The 17,277-nt window shown below is 48.1% G+C and overlaps 1 protein-coding gene across 6 annotated transcripts in view; it reads left to right on the top strand.

Moving 5' to 3' along the window:
- Positions 1 to 1,815: 1,815 nt before the first annotated feature.
- Positions 1,816 to 17,277, top strand: part of LOC144603634 (synaptotagmin-A) — a 230,072-nt gene continuing 214,610 nt past the window's right edge. For 2 of the 6 annotated variants that reach the window (XM_078417152.1, XM_078417148.1), the window contains exon 1: positions 1,826 to 1,968. The gene's annotated coding sequence lies outside the window, so the exon portion shown is untranslated. Of the gene's footprint in view, positions 1,969 to 17,277 lie in introns of all 6 variants that reach the window. The other 4 variants (XM_078417153.1, XM_078417151.1, XM_078417149.1 and 1 more) reach the window with 3 other exon arrangements.

The raw sequence follows: 17,277 nt of genomic DNA, 5'->3' as shown, positions 1-17,277 counted from the left end.
CGTGCTGACCACTGCCCGATGGACTTGTGGTCAAAGGTGTTGGTCCGGAAGAACCTGTCCACAAACGACAGATGGTTCGGCAATGTCCAGCTGACTGGCACATTGCGTGGCATCTGCGCCAGGCCCATCCTTCGCAACACCGGGGACAGGTAGAACCTCAGCAGGTAGTGGCATTTGGTGCCCACGTGCCTTGGCTCTATTCTCCGCCTGATGCAGCCACACACGAAAGTGGCCATCAGAATGAGGGCGACGTTGGGCACGTCTTTACCCCCGTTGTCTGCCGACTTGTGCACTGTGGCTCGTCGCACCCGGTCCATCGCCGACCCCCAGATGAAACGGAAGACGGCCCGGGTGATCCCCGTGGCGTAGGAGGGAGGGACGGGCCACACTTGCGCCAAGTACAGCAGCCCCGAGAGCACCTCACACCTGATGACCAGGTTTTTCCCCGTGATGGAGAGGGAGCGCTGCTTCCACAGCTCCAGCTTCTTCCCCACCCTGGCTATCCACTCCAGCCAATTTTTGTTACATGCCTCAGCCTTCCCGAACCAGATCCCCAGCACCTTCAGGAAGTCAGGCTTGATGGTGAAGGGGATGGAAGATCGGTCGGGCCAGTTGCCAAAGAGCATGGCCTCGCTCTTCCTGCGGTTTACCCTGGCCCCCGTGGCCAACTCAAACTGGTCGCAGACGCTGATCAGTCTGCGGACCGACCCTGGATCCGAGCAGAAGACGGCGACATCGTCCATGTACAGGGAGGCCTTGACCTGAGTGCCCCCACTGCCTGGCAGTGTCACTCCTCTTATGCTCGCATCCTTCCTGATGGATTCGGCAAAGGGTTCAATGCAACAGACGAACAAGACAGGGGAAAGAGGGCAACCCTGCCTGACTCCAGACCTGACGGGGAAGCTGTCTGATTCCCACCCATTAATTTGGACTGCACTACAGATATCGGAGTAGAGCAGTTGTATCCACTTCCTGATTCCCTCCCCAAAGCCCATTTTGGAGAGCACGTCCCTCATGTACGTGTGCGATATCCTGTCGAAGGCCTTCTCCTGGTCCAAGCTGACCAGGCAGGCATCCACCCGTCTGTCCTGCACGTAGGCAATGGTATCTCTCAGCAGCACCAGGCTGTCTGAGATTTTCCTGCCAGGTACAGCACAGGTTTGGTCCGGGTTGATCACCTGTCCCAGAGCAGACTTGACCCGGTTGGCGATGGCCTTAGACAGGATCTTGTAGTCTACATTCAACAATGTGATGGGTCTCCAATTCCATCTCCCCCTTCTGCTTGTAGATCAGGGTGATGTTGCCCTTCCTCATAGAGTCTGGCATGCTGCCGGCTAGAAGTATATCGTTGTACACTTCCAGCAGGTCCGGGCCCACCCAGTCCACACACCACATTTAGACACGGACACACACGCTAACACACATTTAGACACGGACACACACGCTAACACACCACATTTAGACACGGACACACACACTAACACACCACATTTAGACATACACACATACTCAGTCATATAAACCCTCTACCATCTATAGTAGATACACACATCCATCCCTGCCCTCTCCCTTTACACACACACTCGCCGACCAGTGGTTCTCCATTGCCGGACCAAGAGCCATTTCCTGGGAATGTCACTTGCAGAAACTCTGAGAGGCGGGGATGCAGCCCGCTCCTCGATGCTTAATTATCAATGTCAGGCAGCGCTTTGGCCGCGTCCAATGAGGCAGAGGGAGCGGCCGATGCAGCGGGCTGTGACTGGAGGGATGCGGCGTGCGGGGCGCCGGGAGACGCCGCTGCCTCCGCCTCTACTCACCCTCGCTATAAAGCCACTCGCTCTTGACAGGAGGGCGCTTGAACTGTGCCTGTGGTAGCCCTCGGAACCCCAGGTAAAGCTGGAAATCTGGGCTCAGCCAGGCAGAGCCCGCATCACACTGAACAATAAATACGGGGAGGCTTCCATCCAGGTGAGGGAGGGGTTGTGTTTGTGGGTGCACATCTGTTTGCTATGTGTGAGTGTGCTCTATGTTCCGGTGCTGTCTTGTAATGCTGCAGATGCAGTTAGTAGAAGCGTATTCCGGCCGTTTGTGTGGGGTGTTTTTATTGCAACCCTGGTGTGCGTGGGGGAGAGAGAGAGAGAGAGAAGCAGAGAGGAGACAGAAAGAGTCCCCTCCCTAATAACTCTAGTCTATTATTGTTTTTACTAGCTCTATTGTGTCAAGTTGCTCCTAGCAGAATCCCACCTCTTCTCGCTGTGTCTGAAGAAGGGTCCCAATCCGAACCGTTACCCGTCCATGTTCTCCAGAGATGCTGCCTGACCTGCTGAGTTACTCCAGCATTTGTGTCTATCTTCGGTGTTACCAGCATCTGCAACAGTTCCTTCCTACTCTCTCTCTCGCTCTCTCTCTCTCTCTCTCTCTCTCTCTGCGAGGTTGTAGACCCTCCCCATGGGGTGGAATCGGGAAAGATGGAAGCCCACCTCAGGTTGACGGTAGAAAGTTGTGGCTGAGGGCATAATCTAGAGAGACCATCTAGTCCAGGGTGGACAAGGCAACCTTGTCCCCCCTCCAACCCTCGCCACCGGATTTGGAAGACCTTGTGTTGTTTTTTTTATCCCACCTTGAGGAGATGGAGGTCCAGGTGTGATCTGACCTCCCCTCCCCATTGCTCCTCGGGTAAGGAGCATGCTGGAAAAGATTCCCCCAGAGATGCTGCCTGACCCGCGGAGTTACCCTTGCACATTGTGTCGATCTCCCGGGTGGAAATGTTGGACTAAGGGGTTGACATAGGAAGAAACCATTGGCCCATTGAGCATTAGACACAGAGCTGCCCTACTCTCAGATCCGCTGGGGTCATGAGGAGAACTCTTGGGTGGGTGAGATGGTGTAGTGACTACCCTTGTTGACATTGTAGGATCCTACGTCGCCTCTGGAGCAGGAAATGCCTTTTCGTCTTTGTTGGGTGAAGTTATTGCAAATAAGAAATCTATTCCTATTCTGATGTGTTGATGATGAACATGTCTGACTGTAAGGGTGTGCCCCCCCCCCCCCCCCCCCCCCCAAGGGCGGGCACGTTTAGGTGTTAGAATGATGGCCAATGTCCAGTATAGTCAAACTCCACGATCCAGTCCATATTATCCCACTGCCCAGGGTTAGCCTGGGACCGGCGCTGGCCAATTCGCACGTTCAACTGGCGCCTGTCCCAACCATGTACAACGGTGCAAACACCTCAGTGAAGTGGGATGAAATGTTAACTTCAAACTTTCATGAGGAAGGTGAAGGGGGGGGGGGTGGACTGGACTGCCTAATTTTCTTTGTCTGGTCGTGTTAATCCTCTATAATCGCCGCTATCCCCCCCCCCCCCGCCCACCAAAGGTCCCAATCTACTGCCCCGGGCTCGGCTAGAAGATGGGCGATATCTGTGACGGGTGTCAGGATCCACGTACTCGGGGGGGGGGGGGGGGGGCAGTCAATTTATCTCCAAGTGACCATGACTCTATGGCCAGAAAAAACATTGGTTGAATAATTAAATTCTAAATTCAGATTTGTGTACAAATTATTTATTATTCCATTTAAATTATATTTAAATACAGAAATGAAAGACTGAAATGCTTTATATAAATAATGAAAGACTGAATATGTGTGTATATGTGTATATATGTGTACGTACATACACGTATATATTTATGTGTGCGCGTACGTATATATATATATACACGTGTGTATACACGTATATATTATACGTACGCACACACATACAGATATATACGTGTGTGTACGTACACATATACACACATACACACACATACACACACACACACACACACACACACACACACACACACACACTCTTTCATTAGTTATATAAAGCATTTCAGTCTTTCATTTCTGTATTTATATATAATTTAAATGGATCGCATTTTCCTTCTGGGAGATCCAGAATGGAAGGTGTTTTAAATGCTGTTCTGCCACTTGTAAGAGGCGTCTGGTTTTGAGGCTGCACATTCCTGCACCCCTCCCCGCCGAGGTCTTGTATCCCGATCGATCCAGCTGGTCATTCTCTGGACATTTCGGAGCCCACCTCGGTCAAACTGCGGAGCTGAACCAGGCTGTTTGGAGGACGTTTGCAAACGCCTCCAACGTTTATTCTGTGGCCTTCATTCCAGCCTCCACGTTTGAGAGGATGTTTTGGCTCAGACTTGTCTCATTGGATTAAACTCCGGGCTGTTCCTGCAAACACGTACCCTGCTTTTCCAACGACGTCCAAAACACTCAGTTGTGTATTGATATGAGCCCTACTTACCAACTCAAATGTTTCTCAATCTGAAAAGTGGTTGATCTGTCTGGATGGTCGGCAACGCTGAGAAGCCAAATGATTATTTAAACTGGGAATATCTATTTTTGTGAGCTCTTAGACAATAGGTGCAGGAGGAGGCCATTCGGCCCTTCAAGCCAGCACCACCATTCAATGTGATCATGGCTGATCATTCTCAATCAGTACCCCGTTCCTGCCTTCTCCCCAGACCCCCTGACTCCGCTATCCTTAAGAGCTCTATCCTTAAGAGCGCTCTCTTGTGCTTTTGTGGTGTATTTATCAGATTATTTGTTGAAGTGATATATAGAGTGGTACAGCATGGAAACAGGGCCTTGGACCCAACTTGCCTACACCAACCAACATGTCCCATCTACATAAGTCCTGAGCTTGGCCGTATCCCTCTAAACCTGTCCTGCCATGTACTTGTCCAAATGTCTCAAATGCTTTCATAGTACCTGCCTCAACTACCTCCTCTGGCAGCTCCTTTATCGAAGTTTGCCCCTCATTGGTTCCAATTTTCTCTCTCGCAACTGGTCCAAAATCAAACGTTTGCTCTTGAAATATTTGCTGTGTTTTGTTTGGTCTTCAATGTGAATGGTTACCTGTGCCTCCATTAGTAAGACATGACCCACACTGTCCCACATTGACCAAGTTGGTATACTGGAACTGGTCCCGACCCGAATCGTCACCTATCCAAGTTCTCCAGAGATGCAGCCTGACCCGCTGAATTGCTCCAGCACTTTGTGTCCATCTTTGATATAAACCAGCATCTGCAGTTCCTTGTTTCTCCAATAAATTTTCATTTATTCTAGGTAAACCAGACCATGATTCAATTCAGTATCAGACTGAAGAAGGCTCCTGACCTGAAACGTCACCTATCCATTTTTTTCCAGAGAGGCTGCCTGACTGCTGAGCTACTCCAGCACTTTTTGTCTACCTTGGTATACTAAGCTACCCATTTGGCCCATATCCCTCTAACCCCTTCCTATCCACATGCCTTTTTAAAGGGTCGTAATTGTGTGTGTTTTTATAGCTTCCTCTGGAAGCTCATTCCAGATAAGGACTACCATCTGTGTGGAGACAGTTGTCCCTGAGGTCTCTCTATTTCACGTCACAAGGTCATACCACCCTGAGCACCAGACTAGAGAAGGTCCTGTACTCAATCCTATACTCATGTTCCTATACTCGTGTTCCTATACCCACAGGAAGGCGATGATGAATAGATAAGATGGAGAGTGACAGCTTCTTGATTAGTATGGGTGTGGGGGGTTATGGGGAGAAGGCTGGAGAATCGGGTTGAGAGGGAGAGATAGATCAGCCATGATTGAATAGCGGAGTAGAGTTGATGGGCTGAATGGCCTAATTCTGCTCCTAGAACTTATGAACCTATGAGTGGTGTGCTGACTTAATCTGCATGAACAATGTGTGTAGCTAAAACCCTGTCTCCACTTCCAGATGGAATCATAAAACCACTGAACCTTTGAGGACAGGGCTGTTCTCCCTGGGGCCAATGTTTTATCCTTGTCGACAGCATTTGAATGTGACCCGGGCACGATCCTCCTGCTTGTGGAAACTTGCTGCTCGGTGATTTACTGCCATGCTTCCTGCCTTGCTCACCAACATGCATGATTGACTTTGGACATCCTGAAAGGGTCACATCAAATGTAAACCCCCCTGCTTTATTTCACCTTCAAGTCGGTAGTGTTTGCGTGTTCTTTGCCTTCGGGAACAGTACAATGATATTCTCACTTGCTGAAGGCGTATTAAATGCAACAACACAACAAATAAATGCACAAAAAATTCTCAAAGTGCAGGTGTAACTCAGCGAGTCAGGCAGCGTCTTTGGAGAAAAAGGATGAGTGACGTTTCAGGCCAGGACTCCTCTTCAGACCTGACCAGAAACATCACCCGTCCTTTTTCTCCAGAGATGCTGTCTGACTCATTAAGTTACACCTGCACTTTGTGTCAATCTTTGGTATAACCAACATCTGCAGTTCCTTGTTCCTGCAATAAATGATCATTATTTTAGGTAAACCAGACCAGTATCAGTCTGAAGAAGGCTCCTGACCCTCTGAGTTACTCCTGTACTTTGTGTCTTTCCTATGTAGTGCAAAGATAATAGTAGTTCTATGTTGAGGTAGGGTTGTGAAGGGTGATTCATGAGCCTGATGATCAATGGCAAAAAGCTATCAGGTATCAGAACATGCTGGAGTAACTCAGCAGGTCAGGCAGCATCTAGGAGAGAGGGAATGGGTGACGTTTCGGGTCGAGGCCCTTCTTCAGACTGATGTCAGGGGGGCGGGACTTTGACATCAGTCTGAAGAAGGGTCTCGACCCGAAACGTCACCCATTCCCTCTCTCCTAGATACTGCCTGACCTGCTGAGTTACTCCAGCATTTTGTGATACCTTCGATTTGTATCAGCATCTGCAGTTATTTTCCTACACTAATGGCAAGAAGCTGTTCTTTAACCTGGAGGTCATAGTTCCCTTGCTCCTGTACCTCCTTCCCGATGGTAGCAGCAAGATGAGAGTGCGGTCAGGGTGAAGTGGGCCATTGATATTGGCTGCATCCTCGGTTTAGTTTATTGTCATGTGTACCAAGGTGCAGTGTAAAGCTTTTTTGTTGCATGCTATCCAGTCAGCAGATAGACTATATGTGATTACAATCAAGCCATCCACAGTGTATAGATACAGGATAAAGGGGACAACGTTTAGTGCAAGGTAAAGTCAGATTAAATATAGTCTCAGGGTCTCCAATGAGGTAGATGGGAGGTCAGGACCACTGTCTAATTGGTGATAGGATGGTTCAGTTGCCTGATAACAGCTGGGAGGAAACTGTCCCTGAATCTGGAGGTGTGCGTTTTCACACTTCTGCATCTCTTGCCTGATAGGAGTGGGGAGAAGAGGGGGTGACTGGGGTGAGACTGGTCCTTTATCTCTTTCGATGGTGAGTGACATTCAACTTGTGTTGAAGGTGAATATTACACATCATGAAAAGATTTGAATACATGGGGAAGTTTGCAAGTGTGACTGGAACCAGAGTTATTGTAATTGTAATTAATTTATTAGCCAAGTACGTCAACATCCAAGGAAGATGATTTGCCAACAGTCGTACAAAAAAGCAACAAGATACATAACCACATTAAAAATTCAACATGGACTTAAACAGCCACCACAGCGGCATGTGAGAATCCCCAGGGCGCACAGCATAAGCAGAGACCCACAGCCATCAGTTCAATGTCCGGGCCACACACACGCTCCTTCACCATGATGTGAGCAGAGTTGTACTGACCACTGTCACTCTCTCTGCATGCCCTATCCACCCGAACAGTCAGAAAGCCGTCCACACTCGCACTAAACAGTCACACTCGCACTAGTCTCCGGGATGTCCTCATGGAGCCATGTCCCCACAAAACACCGAGTCCTCACCAGTGCAGGCAGCACGTCCATCTTGTTTTTTCAGCGACCTCACATTCCCCACTGTGATGGAAGGCAAATAACTTGTACCTTCTTTCCTTCTTTTCTCCTGCGGTCGGGGCGATCGAAGCTCCCGTGATCAGGGGCGATCGAAGCTCCCGTGATCGGGGGCGATCGAAGCGCCTGTGGTTGGAGCTCCCGCAATCGATCCCAAACAAAGGGACCGCCAGCTCCACGATGTTACAGCCGCAGTGCAGACGGAGATGCGATGAAAAAGTTGCGTCTCCGTCGAGGAAAGAGATTTAAAAAAGTTTCCCCCAATCCCCCACCCCCACATAATACAAAAACTAAGGTACACTAAAAACATACACGTAAACACTACAGACCAAGACAGCAAAAGAAGAAAAAGACGAGACGGGCTGTTGGCGCGGCTGCCATGTCCGGCGTCAGAACTAGAACCAGAGATTGCAAAAATAAGATAGTAGTTATTATATGACGTGTGAAATTTGGGAGAAGCTCCTCTCTTTGGGAAACGAATGGATGTGGAGCTCATAGCTGTGTGCTGTGATTGAGGGGGATGTCTGATGTAGTTAAGAAGCTGGATAGACATGAGTGAGAAAGGAATAAATGGGAGATGGAGAAGCTCCTGGAGATAGATGATCTGCTGCCTTGTTGTCAGCAACACTTGGTATAAGTTGCTGAGACGGGCTGCTTGAAATAATCACATCAATTGCACCTACAATTCTAGTGGGAGGTTGTGAAGTAAATATGAATATTTAATACAGGGAGGCAACATTTGTTGCTTATTTAACAATGTCTTTGGAGAAGATGGACATAAAATGCTGGAGTAACTCAGTGGATCAGTCAGCATCTTAGTTTAGAGATACAGTGTGGAAACGGGCCCTTCGGCTCACCGAGTCTGTGCTAACTAGCGATCCCTGTACACTTAACGCTATCTTGCACAACTTTACCAAGTCAATTAACCTATAAACCTGCACGTCTTTGGAGATTTAGAAGGATGAGGGGGGATCTTATTGAAACATATAAGATAATTAGGGGATTGGACACATTAGAGGCAGGAAACATGTTCCCAATGTTGGGGGAGTCCAGAACAAGGGGCCACAGTTTAAGAATAAGGGGTAGGCCATTTAGAACGGAGATGAGGAAGAACTTTTTCAGTCAGAGAGTGGTGAAGGTGTGGAATTCTCTGCCTCAGAAGGCAGTGGAGGCCAGTTCGTTGGATGCTTTCAAGAGAGCTGGATAGAGCTCTTAAGGATAGCGGAGTGAGGGGGTATGGGGAGAAGGCAGGAACGGGGTACTGATTGAGAGTGATCAGCCATGATCACATTGAATGGCGGTGCTGGCTCGAAGGGCTGAATGGCCTACTCCTGCACCTATTGTCTATTGTCTATTGAGAGTGGGAAGAAACCGGAGCACTCGGAGAAAAGCTCTAGAGAAAAGAAATGGGTGATGTCTGAGGAAAGGTCTCAATCCGAAACGTCGTCTATTTCTTTTCTCCAGAGATGCTACCTGACCCGCTGAGTTACTCCAGCATTTTATGTCTATCTTTGGTGTAAACTAGCATCTGCAGTTCCTTCCTACACATTTAGACATTGGAGATACAGCGTGGAAACAGGCCCTTCGGCCCACCAAGTCTGCGCCGACCAGCACACCAGCACAATCCTACACACCAGGGGCAATTTACAATTTTTACCCAAGCCCAGTGACTTATAAACCTGCATATCTTTGGAGTGTGGGTGGAAACCGGAGCACGTGGAGAAAACACACTCAGTCACAGCGGAAACCTACAAACTCTGAACAAACAACAGGATCGAACCAGGTTCCCTGGTGCTGGAAGGCAGCGGCTTGATCGCTGTGACACCCCAAATTATTCTGGGAACAAATTGTGGCCAAACCTGTGAATGCTGTGTGGTTATTGTCTGATGAAAAGGTTTTTCTCAGTATCAAGTGGAAAGTGAAATGTAAAACTCTTCTCCTGGAGGTGTAGCAGATGCCTTGTTATTAATACTGCTTCCAAATGGAGATGGGAGAAGGTCCAGGGCATTTTGTAATGGGCTCACTAGTATCAATCAATTCCTGGCTTTCTCCAGCTTGCCATTTTAAGGTGAGGGGGGGGGGGAAGATTTAATAGGAACCTGAGGGGCCATTTTACACAAAGGGTAGTGGGTGTATGCAACAAGCTGTTGGAGGAGGTAGTTGAGGCAGTTGAGGTAGTTATGCATTTAAGATGCATTTTGAATATGCATGGATAGGATGGGTTTAGAAGGATATGGGCCAAACGCGGGCAGGTGGGGCTTGTGTAGGTGGGGCATGCTGATTGGCATGGGAAAGTTGGGGCTGAAGGGCCTGACCCTGTGCCTCTCTGCCTCTATCCGGTGGCATAGTGGCACAGCAGTGTTGCCCCAGAAAAGCGGGTTCGATCCTGACCACGGGGTGTTGTCTGTGCAGAGCTTGCACATTCTCCCCTTGGCCTGTGTGGGTTTTCTCCGGGTGCTCCTGTTTCCGCCCACACTCTAAAGACGTACAGATTTGTAGTTTAATTGGCTTCTGTTAATTGTAAATTGTGCCTAGTGTGTGTAGGGTAGTGTGCGGGGTTTGTTGGTCAGCACTGACTCGGTGGGCCAGAGTGCCTCTAAATTAAACTAATCTGCCCATCGCAGAAACATGCAGCTACTGAAGGCCCGTCTCTGAGTTATAAGTTCACCGTCTAGAAAGCAAACCTCCACATATATAAACGAGGAACTGCAGATGTTGGCTAATACCAAAAAAAAAGACACAAAGTACTGGAGTAACTCAGCGGGTCAGACAATGGCTCTGGAGAACATGGGCAGGTGACATTTCGGGTCGGGACCCTTCTTCGGTATGAATGTGATTTTATTTTTGGGGGAGGCAGGGTAGGGCGGGGGAGAAAGTTAGAAAGAGGAGGGTCAGGTCAGAAGGGTCCCACCCGACCTAAATCGTCACCTGTTCATGTTCTCCAGAGATGCTGTCTGAGTTACTCCACCAATTGGTGCCCATTTTATTTTGGGGGGGGGGCAAGACAAATCCTGACAAGTGATAGATGGGTACAGGTCAAAGGGGCTTTTAATAGGCAGATGGTGGAACAAAAGCCAGAGATGAAAAAACAAAAGGTGTGAGATAAGGAGAAATGGTGAAGCCAAAAAGGAAGGAACGTAGGTGGAAGTGGAGTTGTGGGGGGGGAAGGAGAAGTGGTGTGAGTCCAGGTGGGGCACAGAGGAGGGGGTGGGGGGGGAGGAAGAAGTGCCAAGGGGTTTGATTAGTTAGTTTGGTTTCTTGTCACATGCATCGAGGTACAGTGAAAAGTTTTTGTTGCGTGCTAACCAGCCAGCAGAAAGACAACATGTGATTACAATTGAGCCATCCAGTGTACAGATACATGATAAAGGGAACAACGTGAATAACGTTCAGTGCAGGACAGAGTCCAGTATAGTCTGATTAAAGATTAGTCTGAGGGTCACCTAGTTACCTAACATTGGGGAATTCAATGTCCACACCGTTGGGTTGTAAGCTGCCCAAGTGGAATATGAGGTGCTGTTCCTCCAGTTTGTGTGTGGCTTCACTCTGGCAACATCCAGCCTTGTCTGACAGCCTTTGACAAATGAGTCATTAAAGTTTTATCAAGCTTCTGCTGCTGAGAACCTTATTTCATTTGTTTCCCTTTTATTGTTCGATGCTATTTGTACTTCTGAGAACAATTTGGCCTTTAATTCAATTTCTCGAGCTTTGAGCTCAGCAGGTGGCCTCCATCTTGTTGAGAAGGCGAAGTCTGACTATGTACAGCCCAGAACCTTCCCCTAATTAATTGAAAAATACAGCAAGGAACATTGAAAAGTTGCCCCTCAGGATTCCCATTAAATATTTCACCACTGACCTTAAAACTGTGTCCTCTGATTTTTGATTCCCCTGCTCGGGGGTGGGGGAGAATGCTCAGTCTTTTACTCTTATCTATTCCCCTCCTGTTTTTATACACCGATTAAACACAAGTCTAACGAGGCCCAGTTAAAACTATTGCCAAGAGGATGGGATACAGTTACGCAGCAGTAGAGTTGCTGCCTTTTGTGCCAGAGATCCAAGTTGAATCCTGACTATGGGTGCTGTCTGTATGGAGTTTGTACGTTCTCATGTGCGTTTCCTCCGGTTTCCTTCCAGATTCCAACGACATGCAGGATTGCGGGTTAATTGGCTTCTGTAAATTGTCCCTAGTGTGTGTAGGATGGTGCTAGTGTACTGAAGGTGGGCTGAAGGACCTGTTTCCGCGCTGTACCTCTAAAGTGTAAAGATGCTCCCCACTTTTAAGCATGTGTAAGTGTTGCCCCCATTTTAGCCATAGTTGAGCATACAGAGCGAATTAGAAGCAAATTTACAAGCTGTTCTGCGCTGAAACTCCTGTTCTGGAATATGACTTGGTGAGCTGGCCAACTATAGATGCAGACTGGTCATGCCCTCTTCTCCCCTCTCCCATCAGGCAAGAGCTACAGAAGTAGGAAAATGCACGCCTCCAGATTCAGGGACAGTTTCTTCCCAGCTGTTATCAGGCAACTGAACCGTCCTCTCACCAGCTAGAGAGTGACCCTGAGCTACCATCTGCCTCATTGGAGAACCTTGGACGTCCTTTAATCAGACGTAACTGGACTTTATCTTGCACTAAACATTATTCCCTTTATCCTGTACTTGTGCACTGTGGGTGACTTGATTGCAATCGTGTATAGTCTTTTTGTTAATTGGGTAGCACGCAACAAGAAAGCTTTTCGCTGTACCTCGGTACATGTGACAATAATAAATTAAATTAAAGATACTGATGGAAAAATCATGTCCTTGTTATCTTTGCTGTGAAGTCAAAATTTATTCAGCATTAATGCATTCTGAGCGTTGCCTCAGAAGAAAACAGCACAAAAATCTAGGTCAGTTCTTGCACATTGTTGCAATGAATCAATCCTGTTTCCACTTGGGCATGGCAGTGGCAGAGTTACTGGCCCTCGTTTGCAGAGATCCAGCTTCAAATCTGGCCGCAGCTGCTGCCGCCTGTGTGCAGTTCGCACGTTGTCACTGTGACCACATAGGTGTCCTCTGGATGTTCAGTTGCCGGGGACTCGAGGGCCTGAGCAACAGGGAGAGTTAAGCAGGCGAGGATTTTATTCCTTGGACCACCTGTGGATGAGGGAAGATCTTTAAGAGGTGTGTAAAAAATAAAAAATAAAAAAAACTCTCGAGAGGTATAGATCAGGTAAACGCACATTGTCTTTTGCCCAGAGTAGGGGAATCCAGAACCAGAGGACACAGCTTTAAGGTGAGGGAGGAGAGATTTAATAGGAACCTGAGGGGTAACCTTCTTACACAAAGAGCAGTTGTTATATGGAACGAGCTGCCGGAGGAGGTAGTTGAAGCAGGTACCTAATGCAATTTTAAAGAATTTAGCCAGATGCATGGATTGGATAGGTTTGGAGGGATATGGATCAAACGCAGGCAAGTTATATCATATATATACAGCCGGAAACAGGCCTTTTCGGCCCACCAAGTCCGTGCCGCCCAGCGATCCCCGTACATTAACACTATCCTACACCCACTAGGGACAATATTTACATTTACCCAGCCAATTAACCTACATACCTGTACGTCTTTGGAGTTGGATGAGTGTAGATGAGGCATGTTGGTCAGTGTGGGCAAGTTGGATGAGTGTAGATGAGGCATGTTGGTCAGTGTGGGCAAGTTGGATGAGTGTAGATGAGGCATGTTGGTCAGTGTGGGCAAGTTGGCCCAAAGGGCCCGTTTCCTCACTGCGTGACTCTGAATCCAGTTTTCTCTCACATCCCAAATGGCTGCATGATGACTGGCACTGACGTGATGGGCTGTCGGGTTGAACATGGGTCTTAGCACTGTGAGAGAGTGGGCCTACTAACGCCCACTGTAAATCACCCTTGGGTGAGTGGTAGAATCTGTGGGTAGTTGAGAGGGATATGGAAGAGTAAAATGAGTAGGTAACTTGTAATTTTTTGAAGGGGAGTTGATGGGAAAGAACTACAGGAGAAGGCATTTTATTGGGATGCATCACAGCATTGTTTGGGAACAGCTCCAGCCAAGACTGCAAGATATTGCAGAGAATTGTGGACACAGCCCAGACAATCACGCAAACCAACCTCCCTTCCACTGACTCCATCTACACCTCACGCTGCCTCAGCAAGGCCACCAGCATTATCAAGGACCAGTCTCCTCGGTGTCTCCCTCTTCTCCCCTCTCCCATCAGGCAAGAGGTACAGAAGTGTGACAATGCGCACCTCCAGATACAGGGACGGTTTCTTCCCAGCTGTCATCAGGCAACCTTTCACCAACTGGAGAGTGGTCTCGACTTCCCATCTACCTCATTGGAGATCCTCGAATTATGTTTAATTGGACTTTACCAGACTTTATCTTGCAGTAAACATTGTTCCCCATCATGAGTCTGTACACCATAGACGGCCTGATTGTAATCATGTATTGTCTTTCTGCTGACTGCATAGCACATGACAAATGTACCTCGATGCACATGACAATAAACTAAACTAACTAACTAAGAAGGAGTCTGAAGAAGGGCTTCACTGGAAATGTCACCTCTCCATGTTCTCCAGAGATGCTGCCTGTCCCGCTGAGTTACTCCAGCACTTTGTGCCCTTCCCCAACACTTGCTCATCACTGCAGTCTGTGGAGCTGCAGAGACCTCTCGAAGCGACATTCCGACTACTCACTGCCCATCCTCCCCCTCATGTGTCATGTGTCACGCAAACTACTCTAAAAAGGGTTTTTCATTTAACATCTAAATCGGCCTAGTGGAAGATTGTACATATTGACCGACTAACGCTGAGAGGAAACAAAAACAGATCGATCTATTGATGCCACTTTCTGCGGTCTTGGCAACTCCTTAAACTTGACAGATCTCTTGGTTTGTAATGAGTGATAATGCTGAACAATTCCCAGCACGAGACTCGTCAGATAGGCAGTGATTGTTCTTGGAGAAAGATGAAAGGAGATTTGTTGCATCTCCTTTTTGATCCATGCTTTTTCCCCAAAGTAAGCCCTCGCCATCTTCCCTTGTGAGGATTGACGGACCCTGCCGCCTGGCCCCGTGTTGCAAGGGAACAGGTTCCAGGATCCGACTGATAGAACAGGAAAAGGCTCGCACTTCAGTTACAGTTTTTTGGCAACAGTGAGTAAACATCTATTTGTCTCGGTACAAGGCCCTGTCTACAGCAGCCTCGCCTCTCTCCCCACGCCCTGTGCCAGGCACCGGTCACAATCCCAACCCGTCGGTGACCCTCCCGAGAGCAAAGGTGCACGCTGCGGCTGCCAGCTTTATGCCAAGTGAAGCAACAGGCCTCCATAACACTACCTCTCACCAAAAACATTCCGACAGGCGCCATTTGGCCCCCAATAGTCGGGGCGGACAGCCTTTTCCGCCCTCCCTTGTTATCAAGCAAAACACTCTTAATTACTTGTTAACTACAGTCTATTCACACGCTCGGCTCTCTCACTACAACCCGCTGATTTACTCCAACACTTCGAGTCTTTTTGTTTTGCAAACCAGCACCTGCAGATCCTTGTGGCTTCAAGATATTTAACTTCTCTTGAATAAGAAGTCATCCATGTTGCTTTGTCAACATGTTTTGGAGATAACGTTTCAGCTGCAGTGTGAACAAACTCTGATCTTTCGCCAAATGTGTGTTTCCCCCTCACCCCCCCCCCCCCCCCCCCCCTTCAGCTCAGTGAGTAGCATTTATCTAGCTCCAGGGAAAATCTCCAAGTTCTGTCACAAATCAAAACAAATAAACTCAGGTTAATTGGCACTAAAACAGTCGACACGCGATCAGTACAGAAATGGAAGGTGTCAAGAAGACCGAGTTGTCAATATGCTGCTTACTGACCGATGTGGGTTGGACAGGAGCTGTCTGTCCCAGATCTCAGCAACCTTGGGACAACATGGACCAAGGAGCCAAGCTGAGGTGAGTGAGACTACTCTTGTCAAGAAGTCATCGTTTGGCTGAGACTGGCGTAGACAAGCCCTGAGGAAAGGTGAAGTCAGTGGCCGTTGAAAGGAAAGACTCCAGTTTCCCTTGAAGGAAGATGGTTGTGGTTATTGGAGGTGAGTCATCTCCGCCCCAGAACATCACTACAGGAGTTCCTCGGGGCAGTGTCCTTGGCCAAACTATCTGTGATTGCTTCAGCAAGCAGCTTCTCCTCATCTTAAAATTAACAGTGGCATGTTCACTGAATGCACAATGTATAATTCCATTTTCATCTCCTTAGGAGCGGCACGGCGGCTCAGCGGTAGAGTTGCTGCCTCACAGCGCCAGAGACCCGGGTTCAATCCTGACTACGGATGCTGTCTGTGCGGAGTTTGCACGTTATCCCCGTGACTGCTTGGGTTTTCCCTGGTAGCTCCTGTTTCCTCCCCCATACCAAGACCACATGTTTTTAGGTTAATTGTCTTTGATAAATAGTCCCCTGTAAGTAGGATAGAACTAGTGTTAAGGGTGATCATTGGTCGGCGCAAACTCAGTAGGCCGAAGGGCCCATTTCCATGCTTCTTTTCTAACCTAAAACTACATTGCCTTTCCTTCATCTTTGAGTCTTAATTGCCAATAGCACCGTCCCTTTTGTAGTTCAAAATACTTATTCTTCATGGCTGGTCGAGACGAACAATAAATGTTGGCCATGCCAGTGATAATCTCACCAAAAGAATGACTTATCTCTGGGCTAGAAAGCCATTTGCTAGCGTGAGCCTTTGTGAAGAGACTGGCAAAACTGGGACCATCGCACTCTCCAGCATCTCCTCTTTGACTGTATCGCTCCTGTTAAGTACCCTGAGATGCCAGGCAGCACTGAAGGTGCTATATAAATGCAGATTGTTAATGAAGCCAGTACCTTTAGCACAATCTCAGGATCATCGTCTGATGTTCTCAATCCTGTGATCTTACTTTCACAACTTTCAAACACAGAATTGACAAATCGACACCTGTGCTTTAGCGTTGGGTTTGCTAGATCACTTTTGAACATCTGATGTTCTATTTTCTGGCATTTTGGGAGGGTGGGGGAGGAAAGGGTCTTTGCGGACTGTCGGTCGGCCCGCTGCGGACCTTTCACCATCCGGCACGGCCTGGCAAGTTCACCAGCCTGACCGCGGGAGAAGATGGCAGGGGAAGAGAAATTACATTCTGGCCTTCCATCACAGTGAGGACGTGACGGATGTGATGGATGTTTCTTTTTTTTTGTTTTGTGTTGGTTTGTGGTTGTGTAATTGCTTATTTTATTGCTCTTACTGTTGGACTGTGGGTGACGAAATCTCGTCCAAAAGACTTGTTTTTTGGATGACAATAAAGGTAATTCTGATTCTGATTCTCTGGATGAAAGATTGACACATTCAACATGGGTAACACAGTGCACAGCTGGTAGAGTTTCTGCCTCGCAGCGCCAGAGACCCCGGTTGGATCCTGACCACGGGTGCTGTCTGTGCGGAGTTTGTACATTCTCACTG

Source organism: Rhinoraja longicauda, chromosome 20 (genome assembly GCF_053455715.1).
Source record: "Rhinoraja longicauda isolate Sanriku21f chromosome 20, sRhiLon1.1, whole genome shotgun sequence".
Lineage (NCBI taxonomy): Eukaryota > Metazoa > Chordata > Chondrichthyes > Rajiformes > Arhynchobatidae > Rhinoraja > Rhinoraja longicauda.
This window is presented reverse-complemented; position numbering and strand designations above follow the sequence as displayed.